This window comes from Podarcis gaigeae, assembly GCF_964106915.1.
Source record: "Podarcis gaigeae genome assembly, chromosome: 16".
In the NCBI taxonomy this organism is placed as follows: Eukaryota; Metazoa; Chordata; class Lepidosauria; order Squamata; family Lacertidae; genus Podarcis; species Podarcis gaigeae.
The window spans coordinates 4048492-4074283 of record NC_139693.1 but is presented as its reverse complement, the minus strand read 5'-3'; the positions used below and the strand labels follow the sequence as shown (position 1 = coordinate 4074283).

Genomic DNA, 25792 nt, shown 5'->3' with positions numbered 1-25792 from the left:
TGGTCTTTTCGCTGCGGCGGCGGCGGCGGCGGCTGGCGCGCGGGGTGGCTTGCGTCTAGTCACCCCCAAAAAGAAAAAAAGAAATAAAAACCCTCAACCCCCTCTTCAACCTTCCTAAAATACAACAAACCATTCTCCTGTAGCCCCCAAACCAGCGCGCGCCCTCTCTCTTCGCGCGTCAGTTCCGATCCACTCCGAGGATCACGAAACAGAACACCCCCCCCCCTCAGTTTCAACTTTAGAAGCTGGTCGATTTCATTGCCTTTTAAATAAATAAATAAACGCACGCACTTTTTTTTTAAAAAAATTGCATTAGATGTTTAACAAGAAGAAGAACAAGCGTCACTTTTCCAAAAAACAAACAAACCATCAGAGCTCAATTGCAGTGTCCGTAATAGTAACCAATAACTGGTTGGGTTTTAAGCCAAAATCGCATACAAAATCGTCAAGGAATAACACACGAATTTATATTGCATTCTGTTTAGTGTTTCTGTTAATATTCTATTTGCACGACTCCTTCGCCCAGCTTGCGCCACTGTTTGGAACCCAAAGCGCCTCGTAAGTCAATTTCCTGGTCCGAAATTTCGCCCAGAGCTGCTGACGGCGAAATTATACCTGGTGAACTTCCAATCCTGTTGCTTTGGCTTTCGGCTCCGTTGTTGCTCTTGGCTTGGAAACTTCTCCTCCGAGAAAGGCAGGGAGGAGGAAGTGGTAGTGGTGGTTACGGGCAGGAGCTGAGATCCTCGAATTATGTCTCTTGTCTTCTTGGGGGACTTCGGTTTACTTTCAAGGGATCAAGCCACGAGCTTGTTTTCCAGTCGGGCTCTCCTTTCCTCCCCAAATAAACAGGCTATTATTTTGGTGTGTGTGCGTGCGTTGAAGGGGGCAAGCAACACAGAGAGAAAAAGTGTGTGTGTGTGTGTGGAGTTGGCTGGAGTTCCAGGACTCCCATCCTGCGGCCAAAAAAACTCTTGTTTTGAAACAATTAAGTGAAGCCAAAACTCACACAGCTGGAGAATTGTAACTGAGCTCCCTTCGTAGTCGGAGAGGGGAAAGGGGGAGGAGGCGCAGTCAAAGGAGCCAGCTCTGAAACTCTTTTTGTGGCATTGATCTTGGACAAAGTAGGCTCAGCTGACTTCAGGGACTGCCAGAATCCAAGAAAAAGTGGGGGGGGGGGGGACACACACAAAGGGTTGAATCCAATGCTAGCCCTACCTTGAGTAGTCCTTTTGCGGTAAATAGACTTGGCAAACTTTGGTTCATCTTTTGTTTGTGAACACTTAGATGAGGCGTTGGTTTTGTTTTGTGTTTTAATGCAACGGAGCGGTATATAAATGTTGCAGAACGAAATGAGTTTTAATTTTGATGTGTTTTTCCCTGAGTTGAGTTGAAGAATCTGGAGATCAGGACAAAGTGGGGGGGGGGGCTTCTACAGCCTCCTGTTCTCCCAGTGGCCAACCAGATGGTGATGATGATGATGATAAATAAATAAATTATTATTTCTACCCTGCCCATTTGGCTGGGGTTTCCCCAGCCACTCTGGGCGGCTTTCAACAGAATGTTAAAAACAAAATAAAACTTCAAACGTTAAAAACTTCCCTAAGCAGGGCTGCCTTCAGACAGTCTTCCAAAATTCTAAAAGATGCCTCTGTGGGAAGCGCCCCCCCTGGCCGGACCCGAGTTCAAGAGAACTCTCTCCCCCTCCTGTGATTTGCAACGTCGGGTAGAACTGGGAAATGCTTGGAATTCTGGAGAGCTGCTGCCAGCCAGTGCTGGCAGTGCTGAGGTAGATGGACTCTGTAGAAGGCAGCTCCTGATGTTCCTGGCAGTAAGGTGGAAAAGACCTTTGAAAGGGCCCTCCTTTACCTGTTCCTGATATGGGGCTTTTTTGAGGTGCACAAACCTTGCCAAACTCTGTTCGGGGCTAACTTCTGAGCACGCCCTCATTAGGATTTGTCTTCTTCTTTTTTTTAAAAAAAAAAAAAATTTTTATTGAACAATATAACACATTATCAGTCCAAATAATCAGTTACATTATTTCAAACCCATTCCCCTCAGCTCCCCTCTCTGGTTTCTTTACCCATATTGTTCTCTGCATATTATAAAATTGTACATATCCTTGCCTTGCCTATTATATGTTCAACTAATAAATTTGTGGATGTTCATTCAAAACCTGCCAAGGAGTCCAAATCTTTTTGTTGTCTTTTTAGATAGTTTGTAAAAACTTCTTCCTTGAAGTCACGATTGTCCTTATCATGCAGTTTGTATGTCAATTTAGCCAATTCCACATAGCTCACCAGTTTTTCTTGCCATTGTTCTTTCGTGGGGATTTCCTCATTCTTCCATCCTTGTGCTAGCCAGACTCTTGCTGCCATTAGGTTTTGTCTTCTGAGCTGGAGGTTCCCATCCCTTCCAGAACCTCATTCATTCCCACCTGGTCTTTGCGACAGAGATGGCAACTGAGGGCTGAGATGGTGTGTTAATTCCAGGTGGGGAGGGTGAAATGCACTGAGATGGGCCTAATCCTGTGGGCGTGTTATATAGATCACTGCAGAGGTTGCTAAACTGTCCCAAGAATGGAGAGGCACCTGTGGCCTGGTCCTCCAGATGTTGGCATATTCCAACCCCCACCACCACCCCTGAGCCAGCCCAACAACATCTGTACAGCCACTGATACTCCATCTGCCCATGTGAAATGAATGGCAATAGTAGCTTTCCAGAAACTTTGCTCCTGAGGAATAATAGTAATGTATACCTGAAGGACGCGGGTGGCGCTGTGGGTTAAACCACACAGAGCCCAGGGCTTGCCAAGCAGAAGGTCAGTGGTTCGAATCCCTGCAACGGGGTGAGCTCCCGTTGTTCCTGCCAACCTAGCAGTTTGAAAGCACATCAAAGTGCAAGTAGATAAATAGGTCCCGCTCCGGCGGGAAGGTAAACGGCGTTTCCGTGCGCTGCTCTGGTTCGCCAGAAGCGGCTTAGTCATGCTGGCCACATGACCCAGAAGCTGTACGCCAGCTCTCTTGGCCAGGAAAGCGAGATGAGCGCCGCAACCCCAGAGTCAGCAACGACTGGACCTAATGGTCAGGGATCCCTTTATACCTGAAGAAGCGTCTCCACCCCCATCTTTCAGCCTGGACACTTAGATCCAGCTCTGAGGGTCTTCTGGCAGTACCCTCATTGCGAGAAGTGAAGTTACAGGGAACAAGGCAGAGGGCCTTCTCAGTGGTGGCACCCACCCTGTGGAACACCCTCCCATCAGATGTCAAGGAAATCAACAACTCTTTGACTTTTAGAAGAAATCTGAAGGCAGCCCTGTTTAGGGAAGTTTTTAATGTTTGATCTTTTATCGCGTTTTTAATGTTCTGTTGAGAGCCACCCAGATGGGCGGGGTATAAATAATAAATTCTGATGATCGTGATGTTATAAGACAGCATGGGGCTTGCTTTGAACTTTAGTCAGAACCCAGTTCCCAGCAGAGCATTCAGCCCCAGAAATACAGGGAACACCACCCAAGGCAGTGTCTCTGAGCACGGGCAGAGTGTCTTTTCTGTGGCAACTTCTGGAAAGGTTTATCAGATCGTATGAGCAGGTGGTTTGAGGTTTTTTGTATGTGTCAGATTTGCACTCTCTTAATTGTCAGAGAAGTTATAAGCTGGGTGGGTGTTTGTGTCCATGGGCGGTTATGGGAGAAATGGGGGAGTGGTCTCACCCCTTTGGCAGGGGGTGCAATCACAGGCCTAGGACTGGTCGGATGACCCAGGGCTTGTATCCAAATCAGTTTCTAAGTAGACCCATTGAAATGAAAGAACCTAAGTTGGTGATGCCCATTGATTTTGATAGGCCTGTTTCAGTGGTTCCTGGAGTGATCAGTCCTGCCTTGGGGGGCGGGGCGGTGGGATAATTTAGGGGGGCACTTAGAAGCAAGGGGACTGGAGGTGGGGATTCAAATCTCCTGCTACGTGGCTTTAAACCAGACCTAGGGGAAACTGCTATTTCTCCATCAAGCCCAACCATCGCATTAAGAATTTACCGCGCGTTGAAGTACAGCAGTTAGTAAATGTGACATTGAAGATTCCTGCTAAATGACTATCAGACTTTGAGAAGCTGGTGGCACTGGATCAAATTCATCAGTTCTGTTGAACTAAGCTAAATAGTTTTAATTACCGGTAGATTTTGAACAAAGGTGCAGTTAATTGTCCTGAATTTCGTCGTGTTGTTATCTTCCCTAGTGTGTCGTGCAAACTGCTATTCTGAATTATTATTATTATTTAATTAAATTTGTACATTCCTTAAACTTGCCCAAGGCAACATGCAACAAATAATGCTTTTTATAGGGTAAGGGGATGAGTTTATGGCACCAAGGGGGCAGTGGCCCCCAAACGTTGGGGAGCCACTGGAGTTTTCTGAGTAGGAGTAGCCTTGCCTGCAGCTATGCCGTTGCCTCTGCCACAGACCTCATCACAGGTTCTCGTTCATAGGGAAATAAAACAGGGCTTTCTCTGTGGTGGCCTCTTGTGGCTTTCAATACCTTCCCTAGAAAGGAGGAAAGTGTGTGGGCCTCCTCTGCATGGGCGTTCAGGAGAACCCTGATGGCTTGTTTTTGTTCTGCTCCACATTTTGTGGTTCTGCTTTCTAATAACTTGTCTTACTGGTTGTTGACAGGCGATAGCTCAGTCGGTAGAGCATGACTCTTGATCTCAGGGTTGGGGGTTTCAGCCTCAAAAGATTCCTGCATCGCCGGGGGTTGGAATAGATGATCCTTGTGGACCCTTACAAATCTAGGATTCTATGGAGCTGTTTTATTACTTTGCTGAGATTTTAAGAACTTTGGAGGGTGGGGCCACTATGCTGTTGTTTTTATTGATTCGAGTTGTCTATTGTCTCTTCATCTTAAATCTTGGCGGTGTGGACACCCTGGAAAGTGTGTTTGAGGGGTTGGTGGTCCATGTTCGTTTTTTACCTGTTGAACAAATGCATTCAAACATCGCAGGCCTACCTCACAGGGGTGTTTTTGTAAGGCTGTTGATGGGAATAAGGGAATGTTCTGCCTGTTTGAAAGAGCGGTAGATAAACTTGAAGATTTTTATGCTTGAAAGTGAATTCCTCAAGCAGCGCCTTCCGGTTTTGATTTTTTATAAAAGGTTAATAGAGAACCAGCCCCTTTTGTAAGTGTTCGCTTTTAAAATATTTCCTCCAAATGGCCAGAGTCCACACTCCGGCCGTACAACAACCCTTCAGGGTAGTTTAGGCTGGGAGACTGAGATTTTTCACCCAAGGGGACTTACATTTGTCTCTGACGAAGTTCTATTCAAAGCAAAGCCGCTGGCTCAGAGAAGACCCATTGACTAACACAACTAACTTAGATCCATCCGTATCAATGGGTTCACGCTAAGCAGGACTTAGTTGGAAACCACCCATTGAAATTAGTATTCTCAAGAGTTACGCCTTTGATTATTTAAGTGGGTCACCTCTGAGTAGGGCCATTGTGGTGGCCTCCAGAGAGGTTTTTTTCTTACAATCAAGCAGCCCCAAATTTTGTGAAGTAAATAAAACTCAAAGCTCTCGGCTTCTGCTCTAGTAAACTGTGGTAATCCACGAAGCTTCACTTTTACTTAGTTATTTTAATCAGGGGATCATAGAGTTGAAGAACTGTTGAGTTGGAAGGGGCCATGTGGGTCATGTCCAAAGTCTGTTTTGGGGGCCTAATCCGGCCCGCCGGTCAGTTTCATCTGGCCCCTGTGGCAGTTGATTTCCTCCAGTAAAATCCTAAAAAACCTCAACAACTTCAATCCTTAAAAAATCCAAAAAAAACCAACTACTTTGGTCGGCCCTCACAGCCCTTCACTTCATCAAATCTGGCCCTCTGTGAAAAAAGTTTGGACACCACTATTAGTCCAACCCATTGCAAGGAGGAATCTTTTGCCCAACAAAAGGGTTCTTGAACCCACGATTAAGGGTCTCATGCTCTACCACCTTTAGCCGTATTTTGAGAGGTGTCTCTTGCCAGGGGAGGGGTCCCAGTTCCAGACGGTTAACCTCCAGTTTCTCTCCCTCCTCCAGGGGTGGGGTGCCAAGTGGAAGCAGGGGGTGTGATGACGAAGAGTGCAGTTTGATCTGGATGCTTGCACACTTTCCCACCAGTTTAGTTGCCCTCCAAAGAAATCCTGTGGATGAAGCTTTTCCCTTGAACAGAGCCCCTTGCGAGCAAAACCACACCTGTTGAATTTCGTCTGCTTAAAGTAGATTGCTAGGAGGGGGGGAGTTAATTACGAACGAAAAAAATCGAGGTACCGCTCCCCTAAGTCGCTTCCTCTGCCTATCGCTCTATCTTCCTATATGCATAAAAACTGAAGGCTGTCGTCACGCAGCCCCCATTGGAGGATATGCAGTGCTGCATCACGGCCCCAGATTTGAATGAAGCAGTGGGGTTGGGAAGGTGGAAAGCAAGCTTGGGGAATTGCATGGGGTGGGAAGGGGAAACTCGGGGGGGGGGGTTAATGGGGTGTGGGAATGGCAGGAAGTTTGATGAGCAGATCCAGCAAAGGCACAACCCCCTATCCACACACACAACCCACATATACACACAATTTTTACGGGCAAGTTTTGTGAAAACATCCCTCTGTTTCCTGCTAGCAGCGTGCTCGGAAAAACTAGCTGGAAAGTTGTTTTAAAATCCTATTTGTCATCCATTTTCTCCCCTAGCCTGCCTTAGACATAGTTTTTAAAGCAGGAATGATGACCCCATAGCCCCCGGAAGGAGGTTGCTGGACTCTCAACTGCCCACTGAGCCTGCTGGCCACAGGCTCCCCGTTTTAAAGTTTTGAAAGGTTACTTAAGGAAGCTTTCCCCTGGAATGTTTCGTAGGAGGGATTTGGGCGAGAGGGGAATTTAATCGCCTTGGTTTCTGCAGAGAATAGGGGGGGGGGAGGCTGTTGCTCCTCACTTAATCTGAAGGGTCCATTGCCCTCGTTCTGTCAAGCGACGCCGAGATGCCGTGAGGGGCTTTTCGCTGCTGGTGGCTCGCTATCCGCTCCTGCGATTAATTTGGGGATAAGGCTGACGTTTCGGCGGCTCGTTCGTTTATTTATTTATTTTCAAAATCCCTTTCGCCCAGGAAAAGAGTAAGATCGGGGCCGTGAGCAAGGCGAAAACGTTTCGTACACGGTGCAACAGTTTTAAAAGCGTGCTTTAATTGCGTAGTTCCTTGAAAAACGGAAACAAAAATGGCAGAATTTATTTATTTGTTGCATTCACACCCTGCTTTTTCCTCCATGGTTCCTCCCTCCCTCCTCTCTTATTTCCCACAACAACCCTGTCAAGTAGGCGAGGCTGAGAGAGTTTACGACTAGTCGAAGGTCCGGGGAAAATAACTTCATGGCAGAGTGGGGATTTGAACCCAGTTCTTTCTCTCTTTCTCAGGCTTTTAGGTCCTCCTGTGGGCTGTTCCCCTAATTCTGCATGTGTGTGGACTCTTCCCGGTTTTCCAGCGGAAGTGCACCCTGCACTTTCTCAGGGACCCTCTTCTTCTTTTAATCCCTGGATGGGCCAGGGTTAAGCTGGAGCATCAAAGATTCATGAATCACACCCAGGGCATGAATTAAGTCCTGGGTTTTGAATGGATGGGAAATCCCAGTGCCTTTTCTCGTAGCATTAAGGCTGCATCGAACAAGCTTACGGATCGATATGCGTTGAACGAGCTGTAAGGTTAATAATTTCTGCAACAATTGATGTTGCTTATATAGATTTCGGGCAGGAGGATGAGGAGGGGCCCAAAGATCGAGGAGGGGCAGCTGGCGGTTGGGGGAGCAGAAAGTCAGGGAATCGATCGGACTTGAGTTGAGTTTTGGAAAGCTGATAGAACCTCTCCAATCATCTTTTTTTCACCTCTGTCGAAATTTGGGAGGTCTCCAGTACATCGGTGTCTGCCTCCTTTTGTTACCATGTGGAGATTCCCTTACAGGGAACGGGGATCAAATATCTTGATGTCTTGAGTGCTGCTATTTCGGGGGAGACCCTTGATGTTTCAATTAATAATAATAATAATTTATTATTTATACACCTCCCATCTGGCTGGGCTTCCCCAGCCACACTGGGCAGCTTCCAACAATATATTAAAATACAGTAATCCATCAAACATTAAAAGCTTCCCTAAACAGGGCTGCCTTCAGATGTCTTCTAGAGGTCTGGTAGTTGTTCTCTTTGACATCTGGTGGGAGGATGTTCCACAGGACAGGCGCCACCACTGAGAAGGCCCTCTGCCTGGTTCCCTGTAACTTGGCTTCTCACAGGGAGGGAACCTCCAGAAGGCCCTCGGCGCTGGACCTCAGTGTCTGGGCAGAACAATGGGGGTGGAGACGCTCCTTCAGGTATACTGGGCTGAGGCCGTTTAGGGCTTTCAAGGTCAGCACCAACACTTTGAATTGTGCTCGGAAACGTACTGGGAGCCAATGTAGGTCTTTCAGGACCCGTGTTATGTGGTCTCTGCAGCCACTCCCAGTCACCAGTCTAGCTGCCGCATTCTGGATTAGTTGTAGTTTCCGGGTCACTTTCAAAGGTAGATTTTCAGAAGGGGGTTGCCCTGTTAACAAAATCACCTGTCTCCAACCAACCTGGACTCAACATTGATTTACAGTCGTACCTTGGAAGTCAAATGGAATCCGTTCCAGAAGTCCATTCGACTTCCAAAATGTTCAGAAACCAAAGTGTGGTTTCTGATTGGCTGCGTGGATGGTCTGGCAATCAGCGTGTTTTTACATGAGTAGAATGTGCCCTTTTATTTAAAATGCATCTCTGTGTTATTTGTGGGGCACAGGAATCCATTCACCCCCCCATATAGTCCGGCCCCCCACAAGGTCTGAGGGACAGTGGACCGGCCCCCTGCTGAAAAAGTTTGCTGACCCCTGGGCAAGACCTTCCAAGGTAGACTTGCTGTGCTCACTAGGCCTGGCACCCCTGAGCAGACCTTGTTTCTTCTCATAAAGAGTTAACTTCACGTAACGCCGTGTGTTTTATTGCTGGCTTGCTCCTGGCAGTTAGCCACGGCCATGCCTTTCAGTGGGTCTGCAGCACTAACATCAAACGCAGCCCCGACAAATTCATAATATTTTTGTGGGTCGCGGCCCCTTCTAGATGTGTGGAGCGTGATCTTGAGTTACAGGGCTGAGGTGGAGGCATGGAAGGTTGTAAAACAACGAGGTCAGGGGGGAAAAGCAGAAAAATGCAGACAGGGATAATCAACGAAGAAAAAAAGTTGTTGATAATGCAGGCATCCTGGCATTGGTAAGCCAACTGACCCAGGCAACACGCTAATAACACTTCATTCTCAGGTCATAAATGATCACACCAAACCTCTGGGTGCTTTATAATTCAGCAGTTTCACTTGGCAGCCTCTCTTTGAAGTGCCTTTGCTCCAGGGTGGCCACTTTAAGGAAATTTGCAGAGTATCCTGGGAGGCTAAAATCCGCCCCCCCCTTCCGCCGACCAGCTTTTGAATATTGAAGCGGCAGTGAAATATTGCTGTTCATTATGTAATTATATTTCTGTCTCTGCTGTTCTGCATTTCCTTTTCCTTCTGATCTCTCCATTCGCAGCTCTCCCTCCGAAAAACACACACCAAGTAATCATCCCTGCCCTCTGAGAATCTGCTTTCCGATATGTGCTGAAATAGACCGCAGTCAGCACAAGATCTCCTGCCCTGCTGGCGTTCAAGGCGCCCAAAACCCTTAATTATAATTTTTGCTTCTCTGGCTGTGTGATCACCTCACTGCGATCCTCTTAGGTCAGGGAATCCTGGGGCTACATTCCGTTCTGGCCAACCTTCCGGGGGGCCACATGTGGATGGTGGGTGGGGCCAGAGGCAAAGTGGGTGGAGCAAGATTATAATTATTTATTATTTTGATTTATTACTCATCTTTTACCCTGAGGGTCCAGGGAGCATCGCAGCCATTTAAGACCTAACATTAAAAAACCGGTTACAGCCCCGAGAACAGAGTAGTTTCCTAAAAACACATATCTCAGGGGTCAGAGAGGGGCGACTTCAGCATTCATCGAAAGCTGTAAAATGAAGGCACCAGGTGCAACGCTAGCGGAGTGATTCCTACAATTTAGGGGCCACCACAAAGAAGGCTCTCTTCTATGCCGCCACTGCTGAGCTCCTAAAGGTCCTCTTCATCTCAAAAGCAGCTCTGAGGATCGGGCATAGCTGTCAACATTTCCCTTTTTTAAGGGTAATTCCCTTATTCTGAATAGGATTCCTCGCAAGAAAAGGGAAAAGTTGACAGGTATGGGATCGGGTCATAATAATAATAATAAATTTTATTTATACCCTGTCAGAGCCGGGTTCAGGGCGGCTAACACCAATAAAATGACAGTAAAAAACATGATAGGGGAAAAAGAAAAAAAACCCCACAATTTAAAATACAGGTTAAAATGCACTTTAAATGCAGCCTCATTTTAAAAGTAGCCGATAAATCAAGACCGTAAGGGGAGGGAAATATAAGGGTCAGACTGAGTCCAAACCAAAGGCCAGGCGGAACAGCTCTGTCTTGCAGGCCCTGCGGAAAGATGTCAAGTCCTGCAGGGCCCTGGTCTCTTGGGACAGAGCGTTCCACCAAGTCGGGGCCAGTACCGAAAAGGCCATGGCCCTAGTTGAGACCAATCCAACCACCTTGTGACTTGAGAATCACAGAACTACAGTGGTGCCCCGCAAGACGAACGCCTCGCAAGACGGAAAACCCGCTAGACGAAAGGGTTTTCCGTTTTGGAGGCGCTTCGCAAGACGAATTTCCCTATGGGCTTGCTTCGCAAGACGAAAATGTCTTGCGAGTTCCTGCGGGTTCCCCCCCTTTTTCCCCCTTTTCCTAAGCCGCTAAGCCGCTTATCAGCTGATCCGCTAAAAGCCGCTAATAGCGCTAATCCACTAAGCTGTCAATGGGCTTGCTTCGTAAGACAAAAAACCCACTATACGAAGAGCCTCACGAAACGGATTAATTTCGTCTTGCAAGGCACCACTGTATAGAGCTGAAAGGGGACCTATGCGGTCATCTAGACCAACCCGCTTCAATGCAGGAATCTCAGCATCCATGACAGATGGCAACCCCACCTCTGGTTAAAAACCTCCAAGGAAGGAGAGTCAGCCGCCGTCTCTCATGAGAGACCGTTCCACCGCCACACAGCTCTTACCCTCAGAAAGTTCTTCCTGGTGTTTAGCTGGAATCTCCTTTCTTGTAACCTGGGTTCGAGTCCTGCCCTCTGGAGCCGGAGGAAACTAGCTTGCTCCATCTTCTACTTGAGATATTTGAAGACGGCCATCTTATCACCTCTCTGTCTTCTCCAGGCTAAGCATCCCCCATCCTTCAACCATTCCTCATCAGGCGTAGCTTCCAGAGCCTCAGTCGTCTTGGCCCGCCGTCCTCTGCACATGTTCTAGGGTCACTCGGGAACAGACTTGTTCTCCAAACCTGACACCTTTCTTGGGAGCAAGGATCCTGAGTTCGGATCATGGCCCAGTTTGTGGGAGCAGGCAGCAGCAGGAGGAAGGTGGGTGGTGTTCGATGCCAGCAAGGCTCACTGTGGAAGCCATTTTTTTATTTTTTACTTTCAAAAATAATTACAAATAAGCTGGTGTGCAGAAGGGAACATCTCAACTGGCTCGTTCCAGTTGCGCCGTTAACGAGTGACAGCTGATTTCTGCATCGTTAATTGCTAATCAAGCCAGACGAATATCCCACCGGGAAGAGGAAAATGAGCCAAAGGCAAAGTGAAGATTAGGAGGGAGCTTTTATTTTTATTTTTATTTTAAAGTGGGGGTGGCCTTTCTCTGCTGGCGATTGCTCTCTCCCCCCCTTAGAATTTCGCCTCTCCCTAGCCTTTGCAGAGTTAGTCTGCTGAGATTGCGGAAGGGGGGTAGAATCGAAGGGTAAATTCTCTTGCACTTACCCCCCAAAAAGAAATACTGTGGAACGGTTTGGTGAAAAAGAAGGCTCCTCTCTTTCTTTCTTTCTTCCCTCTCCCTCTCCTTCCTCGCTTTCTATTTTAAGGCCTCGGATTGTTCATCATAATTTTATTAAAAAGGTGACTGAGGGGAGAAATTGAATCGGCGTCTGCCACCGCCACGTGGCTTGAATTCCCAATTAAAGAGGACGCCGGCTGTGGGAGAGAGGGAGAGCGCTGGGCCTGAGGTGCAGGCCACAGTCAGGATGGTACTCGGTAGAGGATGAGATTCTTAATCCCAGGGTTGTGGGTTCGATAGCCACGCTGGGCGGGTTGGACTAGATGACCCCCCGGGGTCCCTTCCAATCTGTGACTCTTTGATCTCTGGCCTCAGCATAGCTATGATGGGTTGGGTGAGCTGAAAGGCTTGGAAAACAGAGGTGGGGAGCGGGCTGCTCTCGCACTCAGGGCCTGCTGGGGCGCTTCCCAGATTTTAACCGAATTAGTTCCTATGGTCTCGCGTTCCTTGTAAACCGATTTTTGTTGTCGTTTAGTCATTTAGTCGTGTCCGCCTCTTCGTGACCCCCTGGACCACAGCATGCCAGGCCCTCCTGTCTTCCATTGCCTCCCGCAGTTTGGTCAAACTCATGCTGGTAGCTTCAAGAACACTGTCCCACCATCTCGTCCTCTGTCGTCCCCTTCTCCTTGTGCCCTCCATCTTTCCCAACATCAGGGTCTTTTCCAGGGAGTCTTCTCTTCTCCTGAGGTGGCCAAAGTCTTGGAGCCTCGGCTTCAGGATCTGTCCTTCCAGTGAGTACTCAGGGCTGATTTCCTTCAGATTGGAGAGGTTTGATCTTCTTGCAGTCCATGGGACTCTCCAGAGTCTCCTCCAGCACCAGAATTCAAAAGCATCCATTCTTCGGCGATCAGCCTTCTTTATGGTCCAGCTCTCACTTCCATACATCACTAATGGGAAGTTAAATCAATTATAGAGTCATAAAGTGGTAGAGGAACTGTCAAAAATGAATAAATAAAGCCTCTTGGCCTGTGGATCACCAAATGCGCCACTGTTGACTTCCTGCCTGGGCCTGGGAACAGCCCCCAATAGCAACTTTCTATTGGATAGTTTTTAAATCTCAAAAATCTTCTGGGCAATTCTGGGGCTGGGCGACTTCCTTCTCCGAAATTACCCGCCTGCCTTCGTAGAAAGGCTGAGTAATCCCTCGAGAGTATTCCTGATGCCTTTTTTATGGGAATATTTTCTGCCTCTGTTTCTCCCCGCAGCTTCCACTCACTCCCGTTTCGCGTTTGCCCAGATGGGTCATGTATAACTTTAAGGAAAGGCGATTATTACGGGACAATGTTGTGCATGCGCTTAAACTCTTCCTATAAAAGCAGACTCTCCGGTGTGCAGAGGCTCCTTCACACCATCGAGGGAGAAAGAAAATCCCCTCTGGTTCTTGCATGTAGAAAACAGACTGTGGGGTGTAGCTGAGGTTCCCTCTAATATGGGAAATAATAAAATTAGATAGCTTGCTCATCAGGTCCTCCAGCTCCAAGTGGCCTGTAGGTCTTGGGATGTGTGGCGATGTGAGGAGGGAGCAGCCAGGAGGAAGGGCCTGATCCGTGCCGGAAACAGCCTGGTTCAACTGCCCCTTTGAAGCCTCATTTTTTACCTCTGGTTTTGTGAATAAAATACAGGTGGTTTGGGTTTGGCACATCACGTGGTGAGGTACCTACACAAACACAGCACGTTGAATCCTGACACGGCTGAAGTACTGTTTTGGGGGGACGGGGCGGGTGGGTGTGGGGGACTCCCTGGTCCTGAATGGAGTAACTGTGCCCCTGAAGGATCAGGTGCGCAGCCTGGCAGTCATTCTGGACTCACAGCTGTCCATGGAAGCACAGGTCAATTCTGTATCCAGGCCAGCTGTTTACCAGCTCCATCTGGTATGCAGGCTGAGACCCTCCCTGCCTGCAGACTGTCTCTCCAGAGTGGTGCATGCTCTGGTTATCTCTCGCTTGGACTACTGCAATGCGCTCTACGTGGGGCTACCTTTGAAGGTGACCCGGAAACTGCAACTAATCCAGAATGCGGCAGCTAGACTGGGGACTGGGTGTGGCCACTGAGACCACATTACACCGGTCTTGAAAGACCTACATTGGCTCCCAGTATGTTTCTGAGTACAATTCAAAGTGTTGGTGCTGACCTTGAAAGCCCTAAATGGCCTCGGTCCAGTATACCTGAAGGAGCGTCTCCACCCCCATCATTCTGCCCGGACGCTGAGGTCCAGCTCCGAGGGCCTTCTGGCGGTTCCCTCCCTGCGAGAAGCCAAGTTACAGGGAACCAGGCAGAGGGCCTTCTCGGTGGTGGCACCGGCCCTGTGGAACTCCCTCCCACCAGATGTCAAAGAGAAAAATAACTACCAAGCTTTTAGAAGACATCTAAAGGCCGCCCTGTTTAGGGAAGCTTTTAATGTTTAATAGGTTATTGTATTTTAGTGTTTTGTTGGAAGCCACCCAGAGTGGCTGGGGAAACCCAGCCAGATGGGCGGAGTATAAATAAATAAATTATTATTATTATAATTATTATTAGCAATCCCAGCGACTGCATGTGTCGTTGATTAAAAATCCTCAAGATGCTGGAGTTGCAAGATTTACTCACAAGGGAGGAAGGAGCAGGGTCAGTAGGATGGCCTGGGGGGGTCCCCTCTGTATCGGACTCCTCATGTTTTTGCTTTTCCTCGAAAGCCCTGCCCTCAAAAGGATTGATTCACAGCAAAATGACTTTTTTTGCAGGTCTGTGCCTACCACAATGGGGGTGTTAGAAACAGGTGAATTGAAGGAATCGAAAACTATTATTACTACTTTCAATTCACTTCACTAAAGCAGGAATCTATTTATTATATGACAGTGATGAAGTGAAGATACTTCTTAGTTGCTTTTTATCGAAAGCAGGGGGTTGAGCTAGATGACCCGTCGGGTCCCTTCTGAATCTTGTTGTTGTTTAGTCGCTTAGTCGTGTCTTACTCTTCGTGTCCCCTGGACCAGAGCATGCCAGGCACTCCTGTCTTCCACTGCCTCCCGCAGTTTGGTCAAACTCATGCTGGTAGCTTCGAGAACACTGTCCCACCATCTCGCCCTCCACCATCCCCTTCTCCTTGTGCCCTCCATCTTTCCCAACATCAGGGTCTTTTCCAGGGAGTCTTCTCTTCTCATGAGGTGGCCAAAGTCTTGGAGCCTCAGCTTCAGGATCTGTCCTTCCAGTGAGCACTCAGGGCTGATTTCCTTCAGAATGGAGAGGCTTGATCTTCTTGCAGTCCATGGGACTCTCAAGAGTCTCCTCCAGCACCAGAATTCAAAAGCATCCATTCTTCGGTGATCAGCCTTCTTTATGGTCCAGCTCTCACTTCCATACATCACTATTGGGAAAACCATGGCTTTAACTATACGGACCTTTGTTGGCAAGGTGATGTACGACTCAGAGCAATGGATGCATGAAGCCAAGAAACAATAAACAAGCAGACCTCTGCGTTTCAGATCTGGAGAGGGGTGTGTGTGTGTGTGTTTGTGTGTGTTGAAATGTATATCAGTGATATACATTTGGCCGGGTTTTATGTGCCAGAAACGCAAACAAGCACGCACAGACCCCTTCTGCTTTCCTCCCGAGGTGTCCCAGATTGCCTGGGAGATGCCGGGATCCGTTTTTCCCACACTCGGAAACTTTGGAACGTGCTGATGCGCGCAGGGTGCAAAGTTTGCAGCTCCGAGGTTCCCGGAACAGCTGTTGGGGACGCAGCAGTTCCCAGAAAAGTCCTGCGCCCGATCCCCTCGGGACAGAGGCTCTGTGCCGGCAGTTCCCCGGAGGGCCTGGAGAAGGACGCAACAGTGGGACAAAAGTATGGCAGGGTCAGCCTCAGCCGCCGGACCTCCGGCCCTTCCCATGACTCTCAGGACGGCTTGCCTGGGATGCTGGGAGGCCGCAGTTCGGGGGGTGTACCCTCCACCGGCAAGGCCAACAAAGCATCGTGTGGGTTGTGGGGAGTGTTTTTTCTTCGAAGGACAATAGGATGAGGACAGGGAAACTAGGAATGATGGGTTCTCTTGTGTTCCTTCTCTCTCTATATCTCACTCACTCACTCACTCACTCACTCACAAATCTCTCTTACACACACTGATTCTCTCAAAGACACACATTGTCTCTTTCTCTCTCAGGCAAACAAGATTGATTGAGTGATCAATAGATAGCTGTATCTGTCTGTCCCTCTTCTCTCTCATTCACACACAGTCTGTGTCTTTCTTTCTTTCTTTCTTTCTTTCTTTCTTTCTTTCTTTCTTTCTTTCTCTCTCTCTCTCTCTCTCTCTCTCTCTCTCTCACACACACACACACACACTTCTTTTCAACCGTGAACTAGCTAGAGAGCATCATACCAGTTCATTTCTGTTCCTCGTTTATCCACATCAATTCACTTCTCTCTTTTTTTAATAAAAAAAAAGTCCTCATGAAAATTCATCCACATCCCAGTGCAAATTTACCTGAACAGTTTGAATGCAATTTTACCCAACGTCAGGGGTGCCACCTTGAATTAAATACTGGGGTGGGACGTAAGCTCTGCCCCACATAACTGATCGCAAGAGGCCATTTGAATGGCAATACCCATCAACTGGGGGAGGGGGTAAGTCCCCTCAAGGGGGAGTGAAGAGACCTTGGCCCCTTGGAGTTGGCTCCTGTGCCCAGCCTATGCAGTTTTGCCCTTTCCCTCAATATGACTATTTCTGTATGTTGGTTGCACAAATAATACGCATTTGTATGCATGCTTTGCTCTAATATGCACATTCTGTGAATATTTATTTCCCCCATTGGGGAATCCCACTGCAAAATTCAGAGGAGGGCAAACGTCAACAAATGGCCGTGTTTTTGGTTCTCGTATTGTATCGAAAAGTACAAGTTAGGTAGGATCACCTTCAGATTGCAGACTCAAACCAGTTTCTCTTCCGTATGTAGTCCTAATGCGGAAGAACTGTGCTGAAATGCCAGAAGTTGGAAGAAGGTTCCTCTTTGCGAAACCCAGATCTCTCTTTCGCTATTTGAAGGCACCTTGTCTTTGAAAGACTCTCCTGCCTGAGTTAATAGATTCAGCAACGCCACCCGCGGTTAGGACTTTGCACGGTGCTTGGGCACTACTCAGCAGTCCTCTACTTGAAGGTATTCTTAGTCCTAGTCCAGTTGTTGTTGTTAATATTAATATTAATTATTGTTGAGTTTCCCTTCCACAGTCTACACCTGCCCAGCAGAACTGATCTCTGTTCTCCCCACTGTAGCGAGACGTGCTGAATTTTCCTTTCAAATAGCAGCCATTGTTGCTCAATTTTCATCCCTGCCTGTAAATTAGACTGTACAAATATAATGCAAATGGATGTCCTCTTTCATTCATTTTCGGCGGGGGTGTGTGTGTGTGTGTGGAGCTGTCGTATTCCGCTAACCCTTTTCCTTCAGATATTTTGCCCACCCCCGAGTGGGCATCCCTCTCTCTGAATGACTGTTGTAGAGGACAGCCCTTTCTCGGCATCCCTCCTCTGTCCGAAGAGTTGTCCCGTCCAACCCCCCCCCCCTTTAAGGATCAAGAACCCTGAGAAGGGAAACTGGAGGGGGGGACGAGGCGTCTTGCAGCTGCCCACCCGCAAGTCCTCCGCACCTGGGCTGCCAGCTGAGTTGGCGCCCGCAGGTCACCTGGCCGCAGTCTCCTTCCCTGCGGCGAGATGCATTGTATTCCGGGCAAAATTACAGTGATTATTTCTCAATTTGCATCCGTGCATATTAATTAGCTGGTGCCTATTTCACGCAGATGGGTCGTCTTTTGTCTTTTTAGGGGAGGGGAGGGAATGCATATCTGTGTGTGTGTGTTTTGGCAGTGTGTAACTGAAACCCCCCATCTCACGCAGGAGACCCCTGTAAAAGCAAGAATGCAGGAAGGCGAGGGATGGGGGAACCACCAACTCTGACTTGTGGCCTCTTGGTTGAATCCATTATCCTTGCTTATCCCGAGTCGGTGTGTATAGCCCCACCTCCCTACTCTGGCTGGCAGCAGGCAGAAGAGGGTCGTTCTCATTCCCGACATCCCAGAATTTTCTTAACTGGAGACCCCAGGGGTTGAATCTAGGTTATCTTCTGCACGCACGGCTCGACTGCTGAGCGACGGATCAAGGATGGAGGTTTTCTGGGCAAATTCCCATTGGGAAACTTTATGATGCTGGAGTAGGGAACCTCAGAGCTGGAGGCGGCCCTCCCAAACTCTCTTTCTGGCCCTCGGGGACTCTCTGGGGCCTCTGGGTCGCTGGATGGAGGGTTTAGAGGGGTGTGTAGAAACTTTGTTGTTGTTGTTGTTTAGTTGTGTCCGCCTCTTCGTGACCCCCTGGATCAGAGCACGCCAGGCACTCCTGTCTTCCACTGCCTCCCGCAGTTTGGTCAGACTCATGTTTGTCGCTTCAAGAATACTGTCCAACCATCTCGTCCTCCGTCGTCCCCTTCTCCTTGTGCCCTCCATCTTTCTCAACATCAGGGTCTTTTCCAGGGAGTCTTCTCTTCTCCTGAGGTGGCCAAAGTCTTGGAGCCTCAGCTTCAGGATCTGTCCTTCCAGTGAGCACTCAGGGCTCATTTCCTTCAGAATGGAGAGGTTGGATCTTCTTGCAGTCCATGGGACTCTCAAGAAACTAGCCGACGTCAATTTAAAGGTGAATTTAGTAGAACGGTGCTCCACTTGTTTTGCAACTAGCTCCTCCCACTTCCAGCATGCAGCCTCCGAAGGCTTTTCCGAGAGAGAAACCGGCCCTTCATGAGGGAAAAGGATCCAAGGACTAAGGGAACCCAGCAGCTCTTCATGATGGAGGGGGCGTTTGAACCCGTCTCTTTCCCTTCCTTGTCTGGGCACCCTCAGTACAGTACTCCTGCTTCTATTTACGTTGTGTTAATTGCAGCTATATCTTATTCATCCATAACAAATTGCAGCTGCAATGCTTTCGAGTTGCCGTTTTTTGCAGCCGTCTCTGGCTCGCTTGCGGGTTTTATCTGAAGAGCTTTTTGCTGGGTTTTGCCTTCCGAGACGCATCCTCCTGTTTTGCAATGGGATAAGGCCGTCTGGTTAGACCAGTAAGGGTCACTTTCTGACCGAGTGAGTAACTCTGCTCTCTGGACAAAAGGAGGAATCTCAGCCCAAATCTCTTATCTGGCAGTTCCCAGGGGTTGAATTACTGGGCTTCCTTGCAATCCGTTCGCAAAACGATTTAAAGCAACTGAAGGCCTAAAAAATGCCCTGAAATATTGACATAAGAGCATAGGAAGAGTTCTGCTGGATCTGGCCAATCGCCCATCGAGTCACAGTGGCCAACCAGATGCCTGAATGAGAAGCCTGTGAGCAGGATCCGTGCACCAGAGCCCTCTCCCGTCCTGTGACTTCCAGAAATTGGGATCCAGGAACATTTACTGCCTCCAACCATGGAGGAAGAACAGAACCATTGTGACTAGTAGTCTCCTCCTCCTCCTCCTCCTCCTCAATTACCGTATTTTTCGCTCCATAAGACGCACCAGACCATAAGACGCGCCTAGTTTTTAGAGGAGGAAAACAAGAAAAAAATATATATTCTGAATGAAACAGTGGATGTCTGATTTTTAAAGTGCATCTGTGCTGGAATCATTTTCAAAGTTGTTTTTTAAATAATAATAATAATTCAGTTATTTGCTGCCCTGGACTTCTTTGGGAAGAAGGGCAAGGATATAAATTGAAGGGGGAAATAATGTTTTGCCCCAGGATAACTAACATACAGTTTTGCAGATGTTGCCATCCTCATCTGGAGGATATAGGCTACCCCTGTTGAACCTCCAAAACTAGATTTAACCCTTTTAAAAATAAGTTAGAAAGGGCATCCCAAAACGCCACGCAAAAGATTCAGCGCCAACATCTCCAGATGCAACAATTTCCTGGCTCTGTACAAGGCAGCTTCCAGTGTCCTTATTGAAACCAGCCCTTTACTTGGGACCATGAGGACTAGAACCTTACTTTACTTTTACAGAGCTACAGAGCTCAGCAGTAGATCATTTGCATCACACGCAAAAGATTTATATTCAATGCCTGCTGTTTCCAGGTCAGGCTTGACTCAAGCCCTGGAGAATTGCTGCCAGTCCGTGTATATTTTTTATTTGTTTATTAAATTTCCATACTTCCCTTCCCTTCATCCGAAGATCACAGGGTGATTTGCAATTTGTTGTTGTTTAGTCATTTAGTCGTGTCCGCCTCTTCGTGACCCCCTGGACCAGAGCGCCCCAGGCCATCCTGTCTTCCACTGCCTCCCACAGTTTGGTCAAACTCATGCTGGTCGCTTCGAGAACACTGTCCCACCATCTCGTCCTCCGTCGTCCAATTCTCCTTGTGCCCTCCATCTTTCCCAACATCAGGGTCTTTTCCAGGGAGTCTTCTCTTCTCATGAGGTGGCCAAAGTCTTGGAGCCTCAGCTTCAGGATCTGTCCTTCCAGTGAGCACTCAGGGCTCATTTCCTTCAGAATGGAGAGGTTGGATCTTCTTGCAGTCCTTGGGACTCTCAAGAGTCTCCTCCAGCAACAGAATTCAAAAGCATCCATTCTCTGGCGATCAGCCTTCTTTATGGTCCATCTCTCACTTCCATACATCACTATTTTTGTATTTTTGGTCTTTGTGGAAGCCGCCCAGAGTGGCTGGGGAAACCCAGCCAAATGGGCGGGGTATAAATATTATTATTATTACTACTGGGAAAACCATAGCTTTAACTATGGTTTGCAATATAAAGGCACAAAAATGCATACCATAATGACAAATAAAAGCATCCTGACCCCAACCCCCACCATGTTGACAGTCCTGAGCTAGATCTGCCTCTGTATAAAGCAGCGCTTTTTGTTCCTGAAAGTACAAAGAGTTGACTGATCCAAATAGATGTCCCCCCAGGTGTAAGAGAAGCTGGCCAGTTCCAGTTCTGGACATTTGAAGCAGGTGTTTTTGGTGCTGGAAGGAGGGGGGCTCTGTTCAGGCCAGGTCTCCCCACCCACCTAAAATTCCTTTCTGATTCCCCACCCCCTTCCCAAATCCCAATATCTTAGCAGGAGAAGGAGGTTGATTTGCAAAGCCGATGATATCTGACATCTGTTCCTCTGTGATTTATACCCAGCCCTGAGCTTGGGGAACCAGCTAAAGCTGTTTAGAGACATTCCTTTTTTCCTTCTAAGCTGGGGAGGGGGGGGGGGCGTGCGGGTGGAACGCCCTGGAGAGGGGTGGGTGTCACTACAGCGAAATGCTCTCGCTGTGGGATGTTGGCCTCAATTTCTTCCATTTCTGGATAATTTGGATAATTTCCTGTTTAAAAAAACAGCGACAAGAAGACGGTTGTGGCTGGCTTCTAGTTGTTGTTGTTGTTTAGTTGTTTAGTCATGTCCACCTCTTCGTGACCCCCTGGACCAGAGCATGCCAGGCCCTCCTGTCTTCCACTGCCTCCCGCAGTTTGGTCAAACTCATGTAGCTTCAAGAACACTGTCCCACCATCTCGTTCTCTGTCGTCCCCTTCTCCTTGTGCCCTCCATCTTTCCCAACATCAGGGTCTTTTCCAGGGAGTCTTCTCTTGTCATGAGGTGGCCAAAGTATTGGAGTCTCAGCTTCAGGATCTGTCCTTCCAGTGAGCACTCAGGGCTGGTTTCCTTCAGAATGGATAGGTTTGATCTTCTTGCAGTCCATGGGACTCTCAAGAGTCTCTTCCAGCACCAGAATTCAAAAGCATCCATTCTTCGGCGATCAGCCTTCATTATGGTCCAGCTCTCACCACTGGGAAAACCATAGCTTTAACTATATGGACCTTTACACATGCCAATAGGAATCGCATTGACGTGGACCCACTAGGCAAGGTGCTAGTCCTCAAGGCCGTTACTGGAAAGTAGGGAATTTCCCAATATAAGCGAGGGGTCCGGTGCCCCACAGTCATCCAATGGACCCTCTCTGGGTTTTTTGTTTGCATTTAGTAAACAAAAGCTTTGACGCTTGCCAGTTTTTGGCCTTGCTCTCGCCTAGGCAGTTGGCGCCCAGCCAGGGTCCTGACTAAAGAACTCACGAAACAGAACATTTTCTGCGGTGAGGAAGAATTCATGAAGTGCTGGGGAAAAGCTCCGGCCCACATCACAGCTTCGGAGTCCATTCCTTGTGTAGTGGGGCATAATTTCGAGGCAGGATTTTGGAAGCGGAATAAGAACAGTCATGGGCCGCTTGGAAGCGAAGTGCCTTGAAATATGTCTTCTCTTAATCCATGGGTAGGCCAACTAAGGCCTGGGGGCTGGATCCGGCCCCATCCCCTTCTAAATCTGGCCCATGGACGGTCCAGGAATCAGCATGTTTTTACATGAGTAGAATGTGTCCTTTTGTTTTAAATGCGTCTCTGGATTTTGTGGGGCCTGCCTGGTGTTTTTACATGAGTAGAATGTGTGCTTTTGTTTAAAATGAATTTGTGGGGCATAGGAATTCGTTCTCTCCCCCCCCCCCTTAAAATATAGTCTGTCCCCCCACAAGGTCTGAGGGACAGTGGACTGGCCCTCTGCTGAAAAAGTTTGCTGACCCCTGTCTTAATCCTTATAGGGTTGTTGGGAGATTCGAATTGCACTAAAGAAAGTCCCTTCTTCATGCAGTGCAAAGTTAAACTGTGGAACTCCTTGCCACAGGATGCAGTGGTGGCTTCAGAAGAAGATGAGACAAATTCATGGAGGGAGATTAAGTCTATAGACTACCTATGTTGGCTGTGCTCTGGAAGCAGGAATACAGTACTTCTGAAACCCAGTTCCTGGAAATTGCAGGAGCAGAGAGTGTTCTTTAGCCCGGGTCCTGCTTCCTGGTTTTCCACCGGCATCTGTGGGAATAAGATGCTAGACTAGATGAGCCTCTTTCCTGATCCAGAAAACTTTTCATAAGTTCTTCCTTGGAACTTCCAGTTCTTTGGGGGTCTCCTCTCGAATGGCCCCCGGATGTGTTGCCGAATTTATTCTGGCAAGACAGGAAGCATGGGTGTATGTATGTGTTTTCACTGCCTTAGGGGGAAGCGGGGCCCCCTCAATTTGTGCCGTGTGGGGCTGCGTTCGGATGTCTCAGAGGGATGGCAGACCCAGCAGCAGGAAAAGCCCTGTTGGCTGGTTTAGGGAGTGATTACGGGCGCTTAATCCCTGCTTCTCAAACCGAAGAGAGTGGGAGAGGAGAGTTGAAGCGCTTCCAGGAACGCCAGGCAGCCTTGAGACCGGGTGATGGCCACACGGTCCTTAACCTTCCAGGAACAGCTTCTGTTATTAAACCACCCCAGCCTTGCACAAGAGATAAGCGGAACCTGGCAGGGTCCTGTTCGCTTTTAGAGAGATACAGCAAACTTAGACGCAACAGCCAGAGACATTATCTGTTTTTTGCTGGGGAGCATCTTGTGACCTTGGAGGCATTGAGAGATGTTTTGTGCCAGCGTGCCCTTGATTCTCGCCACGGCACGCACCCCAAAGTCACCTGTTTGCAGCCTGCGTCTTGCTTGCTGCACGCGGTTGGAAGCAGGAGACTAGGTGTCATGTGTGGACTGCCGCTCCAATCCGGCAGGGTCATGGCTACGTTTAAAATGAGGCTGCGTTTTAAATTGCATTTTAACCTGTATTTTAAATTGTTTTTTCTTCTTCCCCCTATTATGTTTTTACTGTGATTTTATTGGTGTTAGCTGCCCTGAGCCTGGCTCTGGTTGGGGAGGGCGGGATATAAATAAATTATTATTATTATTATTAATTATTATTATTATTATTATTATTATTCTCTGTCTGACTCCAGCAGATTTGGAATGAAATCTCTCAACAACAGTTGTTTTAAATTACCTTCTTTGGACCCCAAGGGCTCAGAAAAATCTGTCCAAATCTTCACTTGAAAATGAGGAAGTTAAATAGAAAATTAACATCAGGGAGTACCTTTCGTGTGGTTCAGTTTTGCAAAATTCCGAAGAGCGCACCTTTTAGATTAAAAAAATCTAAACCAAAGCAAGTTTTCGTTGATTTGCTGCAAACCTTTCCAGCATTTCTTTCTCAAATTCCTTCTCTTGCCCCCCCCCCCCATGCAGTTGTTCTGTGCTCATTTCAGCCATGAAATGGTTTGCTTCTTGGCTGTTGGTCTGTGTGCAACCCAAAAAGTTGATCTGATTCACAGCGACCTCCGTTGCACCAAGAAGACCCGAACAACAGGGAGTGTGCTGGTCCCGGGGGCTAACCGTGTGGCGAGGTCCGAGTCCGAGGTCGAGGTCGAGGGTGCAGTATTGAGGCCGTCCGTCAAAGCTGAAGCTGGGTCCAAGGCAGGGAGTCGGGTGAGGTCAGGAACTCTGGCAGAAGAGCAGGACAGGGTGCAGGCAGGAACAGGCTAGCAACAACGTTGCTCCTGCAACCTGGGACTGGGGCTGGCTGGTTTTTATCTGCCCCGAGACTTAGGGCGGCCCTGGTCCACAGGTGACTCGCCTCTCCTGGTCTGGAGGCGAGCCCTCCTCCTGCAGGAACTTAGTTCCCTCCGCCTCTTTGCCCTGAGCCTCTGCAGCTCAGGAGAGGCTGGAGGGTTACCGGACCCAGAGGCAACCTCAGCTTCCTCTGATGGGGCTGAGAGTGGAGCACCTGCTTAATGGACTGTATGGAACTGGCGGAAATGACTGGCAGAATCCGAGACCAGGGAGAAGAATCGGTAAAAGAAGGCTGGAATAAATTTAAAGACTATCTACAGAAACATTGTAAAATTAAGGAATGTTAGAAGGATGCTGGAATGAAGTTATGTGGTTTTAGAAGTAATGTTATAAAGGAGTATGTAAAAATGGGTTGTCAACAGGTGAGAAGGTAAAGGTACAATATTTTAAGATAAATGACTAAGATAAAAACAAAGATGGAAAGGATTTGCTGAATTAACTAATTGAACTAGAATACAAAAAAATGGAGGTGTGAGGAGGTCAAGGAAACAAGTAAATGAAAGATAAGTTATGGAAAAATTGATTTGTTTTTAAATGTTTTTATTTTTCAGTTTTTTGTAATTTTTTGTTTTATTATCTTTTTCTTACTTTTGTAACTTTTTGAAATTTTAATAAATATTACTTTTTTAAAAGAGAGAGAGAGTGGAGCACCTGCAGGCAATGGGTCCTCCATCAGCGCAGAAGCCAGAGCAGACTCAGCTGGTGCCTGCACCTGAGGACCCAGCACAGGTGAGGACCCTTCAGGCTCAGACCCCGGCCCTTGCTCAGCTGGTTCTGGAGGCGGGAATCCTGTGCAGGCTGGGATTCCTCAGGTTCAGCCTCTGAATCCGATACCCAGGCCTTCACAGGGAGGAACTCAGGACTCAGAATTCAGGAGCTCAGGACTTCCCAAGTTGGCTTCACGCTGGAGGAAGTTCAGGACCCTGGACAGGGCCAAAGGTGCTGGGTCAGAGTTCAAGGGCGAGAGTTTCAGGACCACGGACAGCAGCTGTTGGCTGAGAGCAAGAGGGAACATGTTGCTTCAGCACCAGCCTGGCTCAGTGCAACAGCTGGAACATTATGGTCTGGCTCAGAGGACCCGGGTTCAAGCTCCGCCTTGGGTCACTGCAGCCTGCCGTTAAAGCGACAGTGTCATCTTTGATTTTGTGCTCACATCCTGCTTGCATGTTTCTGCCGGCGTGTGGTTGGCCACAGCGTGCTGGACCCGATCCCTGGGGCTCTTGGTTTGTTCCTACGTTCTTTTTTTTCCTTCTTCAATTATTTTTTATTTTCCAAGTTTATAGCAAGCATAACAACAATCAAACAAAACATTACAATATCAAAAAACAAACAAACATTTATC

General features: G+C 48.0%; 1 protein-coding gene across 4 annotated transcripts in view; it reads left to right on the top strand.

The window, feature by feature from the left end:
• Window positions 1-25792, top strand: part of SEMA6C (semaphorin 6C) — a 125510-nt gene that overhangs the window by 435 nt on the left and 99283 nt on the right. The gene's annotated exons all lie outside the window — the stretch shown is intronic.